Source organism: Mobula hypostoma, chromosome 7, assembly GCF_963921235.1.
Source record: "Mobula hypostoma chromosome 7, sMobHyp1.1, whole genome shotgun sequence".
Lineage (NCBI taxonomy): Eukaryota > Metazoa > Chordata > Chondrichthyes > Myliobatiformes > Myliobatidae > Mobula > Mobula hypostoma.
This window is the reverse complement of record NC_086103.1, coordinates 154,895,326-154,906,506: the sequence shown is the minus strand read 5'-3', so window position 1 is coordinate 154,906,506 and position 11,181 is coordinate 154,895,326.

Below are 11,181 nucleotides of genomic sequence, written 5' to 3'. Positions count from 1 at the left end.
CAACACCTTATCACCAGGCTTAAATGACCTCATCCTAGCTTCCTTATCATACCAAGTCTTCATCTTCTCTTGAGCTAATTTTAAATTTTCCTTGGCCAAGCTACAAACTTTATACAATCTTTCTTTAAATTTCAAAACATAATCTAGCAAATTAGTGTGTACTACTTTATTAATCCACTGTTCCTTCAACAAGGCCAAAGGTCCTTGAACTCTATGTCCAACCACAAGTTCAAAAGGACTAAAACATAATGATTCCTGTACTGCCTCCCTTACTGCAAAAAGTAGTAAATGTATACCTTCATCCCAGTCCTTTTCATTTTCCACACAATATGTCCTAATCATAATTTTTAGGGTAGAATGAAATCTCCCCAAGGTTCCTTGTGATTCTGGATGATAGGCTGATGAAATAATCTGTTTTGCTCCCAATTTATAAACTATCTGCTGAAACAACCCAGACATAAAATTACTACCTTGATCTGATTGTATTTCCTTAGGCAACCCAAAATAGGTAAAAAATTTTATAAGAGCCTTTGTCAGAGTTTGGGCTGTTATATTCCTAAGAGGTATTGCCTCTGGAAACCTAGGCGCTGTGCACATAATAGTTAATAAATATTGATGTCCAGTTTTAGTTTTTGGCAAAGGACCTACACAGTCTACAATGATTTTTGAGAACAGCTCACCAAATACTGGAATTGGTTGCAGTGGGGCCACTGGAGTAACCTGATTAGGTTTACCCACAATTTGACACGTATGACACGTTCTACAAAATGACGCCACATCTTGTCTCAAACTAGGCCAATAAAAATGTTTAGAAACCTTGTTCATAGTTTTCTTTACACCTAAATGACCACCCAAAGGAATACTGTGAGCCATAGTTAAAATCTCATTAAAATTTAGGAACTATTACCTGGTGGTTAACTTCCCATTCCTCACTAGCAGGAAATGTAGGTGATCTCCACTTTCTCATTAATACTCCCTTTTCAAAATAATATTCAACTAGTACTTTTTCAATTTCACTATCTGGAAGAGCTTGTTCTTTTAATTTAACTATCTCAGGATCTCTACCCTGCTCTGTTATCATCTCCTTCCGAGATAAAGACAAATCTTCCTGGTCCCACTTACCAACAAAATCCTGATCAAATAATGTAGTTTCTGATACATCCTCAAAATTCAAATCTCGATTTGAACAATCATGGGTAACAACCTCACCCTTTACATCAGTCTTTTTAGCCATAGCTCTTATTACAACACAGGAAGAATCTGTGTTAGGATCCCTCTGTGGTTCCTCAGAATTTGAATTTATTGTCAAATGCTCTTCAGGAAAAACTTGTCCACCTGCTAAATCATTCTCTAAAAAAAAGAGAAACATCATTCACAGGTAAACTGGATTGCAGTCCTACTTTAACAACTCCTGTAACTAATCCTGACCTTAAATTTATTCTATGTAAATATAATGGCATAAGGGCACTCCCTACTCCGCTTATATAATTTACCTCACCAATGTCAGACTCATCACTAGACTTTAGCACACTGTCTAATATTAGTGATTGAGAAGCTCCAGTATCTCTAAGTATTCTTATTGGTACTGAATTGGATCTTTCTTTCAAGGATACAAATCCTTCTCTTATAAAAGTTTCACATCCCTTCTTAACTTGGTCAGATTCTGACACATCTTCATTAGTATTTTCTAAACCCTGTGGCTTTACAGGTTTTTCAATATGCTGCACACAAGCATCTGGGGCCACTTCTTTCTCTTTCCGTTTCAATTGGAAGCAATTAGCTACTACATGTCCAGGTTTCTTACAATAATTACAAATAATACCAGAATGTCTTTCCTTCACATGTCTCCCTTCATCCTTACTTTTCTCACTAACTTCAGGTTTAATTTCTGGTTTACCTTGATTCTCTGTGTTATTTTTCCTTTTAAAATTTTTTCCTGGAGAAAATTTATTCTTGTGAATTAAAACGTACTCATCAGCTAATTTAGCAATCTCCTGCAATGTAGCAGTGTCCCATTCATTTAAGTATGTTCTCACTTCAACAGAAATGCTTCTTTTAAATTCCTCCTGCAAAATCAACTCTTTTAATTTATTATACTCCGCATTCACATTTTTAGAGGAAACCCATCTCTCAAAAGACACAGATGTCTCATGGGCAAATTCCACATAAGCTTTTTTCCACCGATTTCTTCGAACTTCTGAATCTTTCTCTGTACGCTTCCAGAACCATCTCATATGCCTTTAATATATGCTGTTTAACAATATCATAAGTCAGTGCTTGCTCAGCATTTAAAGCCGTATAAACTTGTTGTGCCTTGCCTTTAATTACACTTTGTAACATCACTGGCCTTTGGTCTTTCGGCCACTTTAAACTCAGAGCAATAGTTTCGAAATGCTGGAAATATTTGTCCTCTTCAGCTTCGTTAAATGGAGGAGCCAAAATAACCTCACGACTAGCAATAAATTGTTTTGTAGAACCAGAAGACTGATTCCCGGACATTAATTTCTGCATCTCTAGCTCAAATCTCCTCTGGTTTTCAAATTCTCTTTCTTAAAATTCTCTTATCTTAATAGCCTCCCTAGCCTCGAATTCCTTCTGTTTATTTACAGCTTCTAACCGACTCTTTTCCAAATCAGCTTCTAATTGCTTTAACTTTATTTATTCAAGATGTAACTGAATTTCCAGATTACTCATTGGAAACTTATCTAACACCTCCTCATCAAACAAATTCAAAGTAATATAATGTTCAGCGATTTTTCTTTATATGAAAACCTTGGTGGAATTCCTTGTAATTCCTTTAATATCCAACTTCCAAGCAATCTCCAATACCTCAGGTTTTCTCGCATTCTCTAAAGACCCCGAGTTAGGCGTGTCCAAAAACCCATCAATATCCGTTGTCACCGAATACAACTCACACTAATCAAACCAAAGAAAATCGGATATTTCTCTTTTCCAAATCAAAATGGCAATTACCAGCACTTAAACTCAAAATCGGAACATCCTGGACTAGCCCCCACAGATTATGTTACGTAAATGGCAACAATAAATATCAATTGAGACAGGTTATATAAAAACAACCAAACATTTATTATGACAAAGACTCTTTCTTCAGTTAGTCCTGACGAAGGGTCTCGGCTTGAAACGTCGACTGCACCTCTTCCTAGAGATGCTGCCTGGCCTGCTGTATTCACCAGCAACTTTTATGTGTGGTGAAAACATTTATTAAACAAGGATAAACGATAAGGAAAAAAACAAACGAAAACTTTAACCGGAAATTAACAAATATGCAGCCATTTAACAAATCGTCACTCAGCACTGGTTCTTAAAGCGTTAAATGCGAAAACAGTTCGTAAAGCGATGAAGTCAGATATAGTTCTTAAAACGGTAAATTCGAAAGTCCAACAGATTTATACGTTCAATTGGGAGAGACTTTTCTGGAGAAGGATTTCTTCATAGACGCAACTTTCCTGTTGGTTCTGTCCAAAGGATTCACAATGCAGTAAATAAACAGTTTAAAACAACTGACCTTAATTTCTTTTAGAGAGAGCAACCCTTTGCATGAACTCTTTTCTTTTTTGGCAAGAGTTATCTCGATGCAGGTCGCAACTCCTTCAACGAAGACTCAATAAGGTCGATCCTTTATTAAGCTGCTGACCGATGCCGACTCCTCTCGATCCTTCGGTCCTGTACTTCGACAAAGTCTTCATTCTCCCTTCTACTGCTGGAATTGAGTAAATCAGCACATCTAGCCAAAAATTTCCAGTCCAATAATATTGTATCTTGCAACAGAACGCAACACTCCATTTTAAAAATGAAACTGCATCACAAAAACAAACATACAACAGAAACGGAGACATGGCATGTTTTACCTGGAAATCTACAAACTGAAAACTAACTGCGTCATCTGGGTCTTCCCTTTACATACCTGTGGTGCACATGTCATCACGTGACCTCACAACGGCAGGAAAATTACATTAGGAGACCTCCAAAAGACCATTACATCATTCTCACAAAAAAAAACAGATCTCCTCGAGGCATGTAACAAGATGACATTCTGATACTTTCTAGGTTCCTCTCTGAACACATCCAGCATGTCCCTCGGGTGCTCCAACGACTCCTGGAGAATCAGTTATTTGTGAAGGTGGAAAAGTGTGAATTTCACCGGAGTTCAACTTCGTTTCTGGAATATGTGATCAGCGCTGGAGGAATCCAGATGGACCCTCAAAAGATCAAGGCAGTAGAGGAGTGGCCACAACCCGCCTCTCGACGAGATGTCCAACGTTTTCTTGGGTTTGACAACTTCTATCGCCGATTCATTCATAATTTCAGCATCCTGGCCACCCTGCTGACTGCTCTAACCTCCTCCAAGTTGAAGTTCGCCTGGAATCCAGCGGCTGAGAAAGCCTTTTCCGATCTAAAGACTTGTTTCACCACGGCACCTATCCTCCTTCAGCCCGATCCTACAAGGCAGTTCATCGTAGAGACTGACGACTCTGATGTAGGAGTAGGGGCTCTACTGTCATCGCGTTCAGCAGAGGACGACAAGCTACACCTGTACGCCTTTTTCCTCACAAATTTTCGCCCACAGAATGCAACTATGACATCGGCAATCAAGAGTTATTGGCTGTTAAACTTGCTCTTGAGGAATGGCAGCATTGGCTTGAGGGAACGACTACTTTTCTAGTCTGGACGTATCACAAGAACCTGGAATATCTCCGTTCAGCTAAACGCCTCTACTCCCGCCAGGCTCGGTGATCCCTGTTTTGCCCGTTTTATATTCACCCTGGCCTACTGTACTGGCTCTAAGAACAGCAAGCCTGATGCGCTCTCCAAGCAGTTTCCAACAACCAACGGGGTGCCCGAGGTTACGACCATTCTCCCCAAGCAATGTCTGGTCGCCGCAGCACAGTGGGAGATTGAACCTGTGGTCCAATCTGCCCAGCAGGGTGAGTCTGTTCCTAGTGCCTGCCTTGATAATCTATTGTACGTTCCCCAGTCTGTCTGCTCCCAGGTTCTCCAGTGGGCACACACCTCCAGACTGGCATGTCACACTAGTGTCAGACACACGACGGCTTTCATCAGTTGAAGATTTTGGTGGCCATCCCTGAGGAAGGATGTTGAGAGCTTCATTTCTGCCTGCCTAGTCTGTGCACAGAACAAGACCTCCAGCCAGCCACCAACTGGTCTCCTGCAACCTCTGCCTGTTCCTAGAAGGCCCTGGTCACACATTGCACTGGATTTTGTCACCCGACTCCCTCTGTCCGACGGTAACTCTACCGTTCTTACCATAGTGGATCCTTTTTCCAAGTCAGTCCACTTAGTTCCCCTTCCCAGGCTGCCCTCTGCCAAGGAGACTGCCAACCTGGTGATTCAGCATGTTTTCTGTATTCACCGTCTCCCCGTTGAAGTGGTATCTGATAGAGGTTCGCAATTTACCTCCCACTTTTGGAGGGCCTTTTGCAAACTACTCGGGATCAGGGTTAAACTCTCATCTGGGTTTCATCCACAGGGTAATGGGCAGACTGAGCGGGCTGATCAGCAGATGGAGGTGATGCTCCATTGTGTGACGTCTCAGGAATCTTCCTCTTGGAGTCAGCAACTTCCCTGGGTCGAGTACGCCATTAATTCTTTGCCTTCTGCTTCATCAGGTTTATCACCATTCCAGGGCTGTCTTGGCTATCAACTCCCCCCCCCCCTTATTCACATCTCAGGAGGAGGAAGTGGGTGTTCCCTCAGCCGAAGCGTTTGTCCAGAGGTGTTCATGGACCTGGAGACGAGCCCGAAAGGCGCTGCTTCAATCTACAGCCAGAATGAAGCAGCAAGCAGACAGTCACCGCATCGAGGCCCCCCCGTTACCGCCAGGGTCAGAAGGTGTGGTTATCTTCGCGTGACATTCCCTCGAAGGTGGACTCCCGCAAGCTGGCTCCACGCTACATTGGACCTTTCCCCATCACCAAGGTGATCAGCCCTTCGGCGGTACGTCTAAAACTACACCCTACCCTTCGCAGAATCCATCCTACATTCCATGTTTCAAGGATTAAGCCCTTTGTCTGCAGTCCCCTCTGTCCCACCCCCAAGCCCCCTCCCCCTCCCCCTCCCCCTCCCCATCTCATCGATGGCTCAGAGACCTTCACTGTGCACTGATTACTGGATGTTCGACGCAGAGGTCGTGGACTGCAATACTTTGTTGATTGGGAGGGCTATGGCCCCGAAGAGAGATGTTGGGTTCCCGCTCGAAATATCCTGGATCCCTCTCTCATTAAGGACTTTCATAGGAGCCATCCCGTACCAGCGAGAAGGGTGTCTGGAGACGCCCGTGGGGTGGGGGTGTACTGTTAAGGATCCGGCCTGAACACTGGGTCGAAGGGCCTCTGCTGGTAGCTCTGGATCACGATAGTCTTTAATTTTTGCTTTCTTTCACCTGGCCATGTGGGTTCTGGCCCAGCCCCTTTCTTTTTTGGACTTCCTCCAATTACCTGCTTGTCTCCTCATTTGCCCCCACCTGTGTCTAATTTTCACTCATTACCCTGTCCATTTAAACCCTGCCTTGACTAGCATTCTCTGCCAGTTTGTCCCAGATTCTGACTTGTGTTGTTTTAGCCTGTCATTGTGACTTCTGCCAACTGATTTTGCTTGATTCTGTGTTTTGGATTTTGCCTGTTCTTGAACCTGATTTTTGCCTGTGTGCTCTAGATTGTCTGCCCTCACCTGACTGCCTTTCCTGGTAAGACTTCTGCCTGCCATTTTGGATTCGTGCCTACCTTCCATTTTTGAAAGGCTGTTGCCTTTGTGCTCCCTAATAAATCCTGGTGAAAGAGTATTCATTGGTCTGCACTTGAGTCCCACTGAAACCTGACAGAACCTGACAGCCCCTCAATTTTGAGGCTGTGCCCTCTAGTTCTGGCAACCCCCATCTTAGGAAACATACTCTCCACATCTACCCTATGGAGTCCTTTCAACATTCAATGGGTTTCAAAGAGATCCCCTTGCATTCTTCTAAATTCTAGTGAGTACAGGCCCAAAGCTGCCAAACACTCCTCATATGTTAACCCCTTTGTTCCCAGAATTATCTTCATGAACTTCCTCTGGACTCCCCAATGACGGCACATCCTTTCAGAGTTAAGGGGCTGAAAACTGTTGACGTTCTGAGAGGTGAGTGCTAATCGTCCAGTCAATTATAGATTATTTTGTCATACTTTTGATTTATGTCTTGTAGATGGCAGAAAGGTCTTGAGATCTCATTCACTACGGGATACTCAATCTCATAACTCTTTTTGCTGCAGTATTTATCCTTTGGTCAGGCTGATTACAATATTGGGAGACTCAGAGATAATGACAACATTGAATGCAAAGGATAGGTACTTAGATTCTTTCTTGTTGGAGGTGATTATTGTCTAGAACTTTTATATTATTTACCACTTGCCTGTGCTTGAATGTTGCTCGGCTCTTGCTGAATGCAAGCATGGACCGCTTCATTTATTAAGGAGTTGTTAATGGAATTGAACGTTGTGCCATCTTTAGGGGACATTCCCACCTCAGACCCAATGATGAGAGAGGTCATTTCTGAAGCACTTGAAGGTAGATGGGCCCAGGACACAACCCTAAGGAACTTCCTAGGGCTGGTGTGATTGATCTTGGCAAACACAACCATCTTTCTTTGTCTGAGGTTCATTCAGTTTAGGACATAGAATAGTTCAGCACAGTCCAGGCTCTTCAGCCCTCGATGTTGTACCAACCTTTTAACCTACTTCAAGATCAATCTAAAGCTTCCCTCACACATAGCTCTCCAATTTTCTTTCATCCATATGCCTATCTAAGAGTCTCTTAAATGTCCCTAATGTATTTGCCCCTACCATCACCCTGGCAAGGTGTTCCACACACCTACCACTCTTTTTTTTAAAAAAAAAAAGCTACCTCCCTATACTTTCCTCCAATAATCACCTTAAAATTATGCCCTCTTGTATTAGTTATTTCCACCCTGGAAAAAAAGGCACCAGCTGTGCAGTCTACCTCTTGTACACCTCTATCAAGTTTCCTTTCATCTCCTTCACTCCAAGGAGGAAAAACCCAAGCACACTCAATCTCTCCTCATAAGACACACTCACTAATCCAAGCAGCATCCTGGTGCATCTCCTCTGCACCCTCTCTAAACCTTTCACATCCTTCCTATAATGAGGCAACTAGAACTGATCAAGTGTGGTCTAACCAATGTCTTATAGAGCTGCAGCATTACCTTGTGGCTTTTGATCTCAATCCCCTGACTACTGGAGGCCTTCATGTGCCTTCTTAACTAACTTATCAACTTGAGTGGCAACATTGTGGGAACTATGGACATTGACCCCAGAATCCCTCTGCTTCTCCACAATGCCAAGACCTTTCATTAACCCTATATTCTGCCTTCAAGTGAGATATCTATTCACTTCAGTATTTCTAGGGCATCTTGAAATGGGGCAACACTTGGTCAAATGTTGCCTTAATGGTAAAGGCAAGAACTCTCATGTAACCATTAATTCAGCTCTTTGCTCCTTGTTTGGACCAAGCCCTTGATAAACCTGGAGTGGAGTGGTCCGGATGAACCCTAGACTGTGCAGCAATGACCAGGTTATTGGTGAGCATTGTTGACCATTGTTTCCATCACTTCACTGATGATTCAAAGCAGAATACTGGGTGGATTATTTATTCTGATCTTGTGGAAGCTCTGATCTGGGCAATTTTCCACATCGATGCATAGATAAGTGTTGCCCTGTATTGAAACAGTTTGACTAGAGGCTCCAGCATCACTGAGAATGGATTATTCCTGGAGACTCCTTCTCCCAACAACTGCTTAACTGGCCACCACTATTCACAACTAGATGGTTTGCTATGATCAATTGGCAGTAAGATGGTTGTCTTCATTGCATACTGCTTTTCTTGCTCAGTAGCCCTGTATTACAGATTAACTAGAAACCACAGCACAGAAACAGGCCTTTTGGCCCTTCTTGGCTGTGCCGAACCATTTTCTGCCTAGTCCAACTGACCTGCACACGGACCATATCCCTCCATATACCTCCCATCCATGTGTCTGTCCAATTTATTCTTAAATGTTAAAAAGGAACCCGCATTTACCACCTCATCTGGCAGCTCATTCCATACTCCCACCACTCTCTGTGTGAAGAAGCCCCCCACTAATGTTCCCTTTAAACTTTCCCCCCTCACCCTTAACCCATGTCCTCTGGTTTTTTTTCCCCCTTGCCTCAGTGGAAAAAGCCTGCTTGTATTCACTCTATCTATGCCCATCATAATTTTATATACCTCTATCAAATCTCCCCTCATTCTTCTACGCTCCAGGGAATAAAGTCCCAACCTATTCAACCTTTCTCTGTAACTGAGTTTCTCAAGTCCCAGCAACATCCTTGTAAACCTTCTCTGCACTCTTTCAACCTTATTAATATCCTTCCTGTAATTTGATGACCAAAACTGAACACAATACTCCAGATTCGGCCTCACCAATGCCTTATACAACCTCATCATAACATTCCAGCTCTTATACTCGATACTTTGATTAATAAAGGCCAATGTACCAAAAGCTCTCTTTATGACCCTATCTACCTGTGACGCCACTTTTAGGGAATTTTGTATCTGTATTCCCAGATCCATCTGTTCCACTGCACTCCTCAGTGCCTTACCATTAACCCTGTATGTTCTATCAAAGTTGCTGGTGAACGCAGCAGGCCAAGCAGCATCTATAGGAAGAGGCGCAGTCGACGTTTCAGGCCGAGACCCTTCGTCAGGACTAACTGAAGGAAGAGTGATTAAGGGATTTGAAAGCTGGAGGGGGAGGGAGAGGGGGAGATGCAAAATGATAGGAGAAGACAGGAGGGGGAGGGATAGAGCCGAGAGCTGGACAGGTGATAGGCAAAAGGGGATATGAGAGGATCATGGGACAGGAGGTCCGGGAAGAAAGACAAGGAGGGGGGGGGTTGACCCAGAGGATGGGCAAGAGGTATATTCAGAGGGACAGAGGGAGAAAAAGGAGAGTGAGAGAAAGAATGTGCATAAAAATGAGTAACAGATGGGGTACAAGGGGGAGGTGGGGCCTTAGCGGAAGTTAGAGAAGTCGATGTTCATGCCATCAGGTTGGAGGCTACCCAGCTGGAATATAAGGTGTTGTTCCTCCAACTTGAGTGTGGCTTCATCTTTACAGTAGAGGAAGCCGTGGATAGACATGTCAGAATGGGAATGGGATGTGGAATTAAAATGTGTGGCCACTGGGAGATCCTGCTTTCTCTGGCGGACAGAGCGTAGATGTTCAGCAAAGCGGTCTCCCAGTCTGCGTCGGGTCTCACCAATATATAAAAGGCCACATCGGGAGCACTGGACGCAGTATATCACCCCAGCCGACTCACAGGTGAAGTGATGCCTCACCTGGAAGGACTGTTTGGGGCCCTGAATGGTGGTAAGGGAGGAAGTGTAAGGGCATGTGTAGCACTTGTTCTGCTTACAAGGATAAGTGCCAGGAGGGAGATCAGTGGGGAGGGATGGGGGGGACGAATGGACAAGGGAGTTGTGTAGGGAGCGATCCCTGCGGAATGCAGAGAGAGGCGGGGAGGGAAAGATGTGCTTAGTGGTGGGATCCCGTTGGAGGTGGCGGAAGTTACGGAGAATAATATGTTGGACCCGGAGGCTGGTGGGGTGGTAGGTGAGGACCAGGGGAACCCTATTCCTAGTGGGGTGGTGGGAGGATGGAGTGAGAGCAGATGTACGTGAAATGGGGGAGATGCGTTTAAGAGCAGAGTTGATAGTGGAGGAAGGGAAGCCCCTTTCTTTAAAAAATGAAGACATCTCCCTCGTCCTAGAATGAAAAGCCTCATCCTGAGAGCAGATGCGGCGGAGATGGAGGAATTGCGAGAAGGGGATGGCGTTTTTGCAAGAGACAGGGTGAGAAGAGGAATAGTCCAGATAGCTGTGAGAGTCAGTAGGCTTATAGTAGACATCAGTGGATAAGCTGTCTCCAGAAACAGAGACAGAAAGATCTAGAAAGGGGAGGGAGGTGTCAGAAATGGACCAGGTAAACTTGAGGGCAGGGTGAAAGTTGGAGGCAAAGTTAATAAAGTCAACGAGTTCTGCATGCGTGCAGGAAGCAGCGCCAATGCAGTCGTCGATGTAGCGAAGGAAAAATGGGGGACAGATACCAGAATAGGC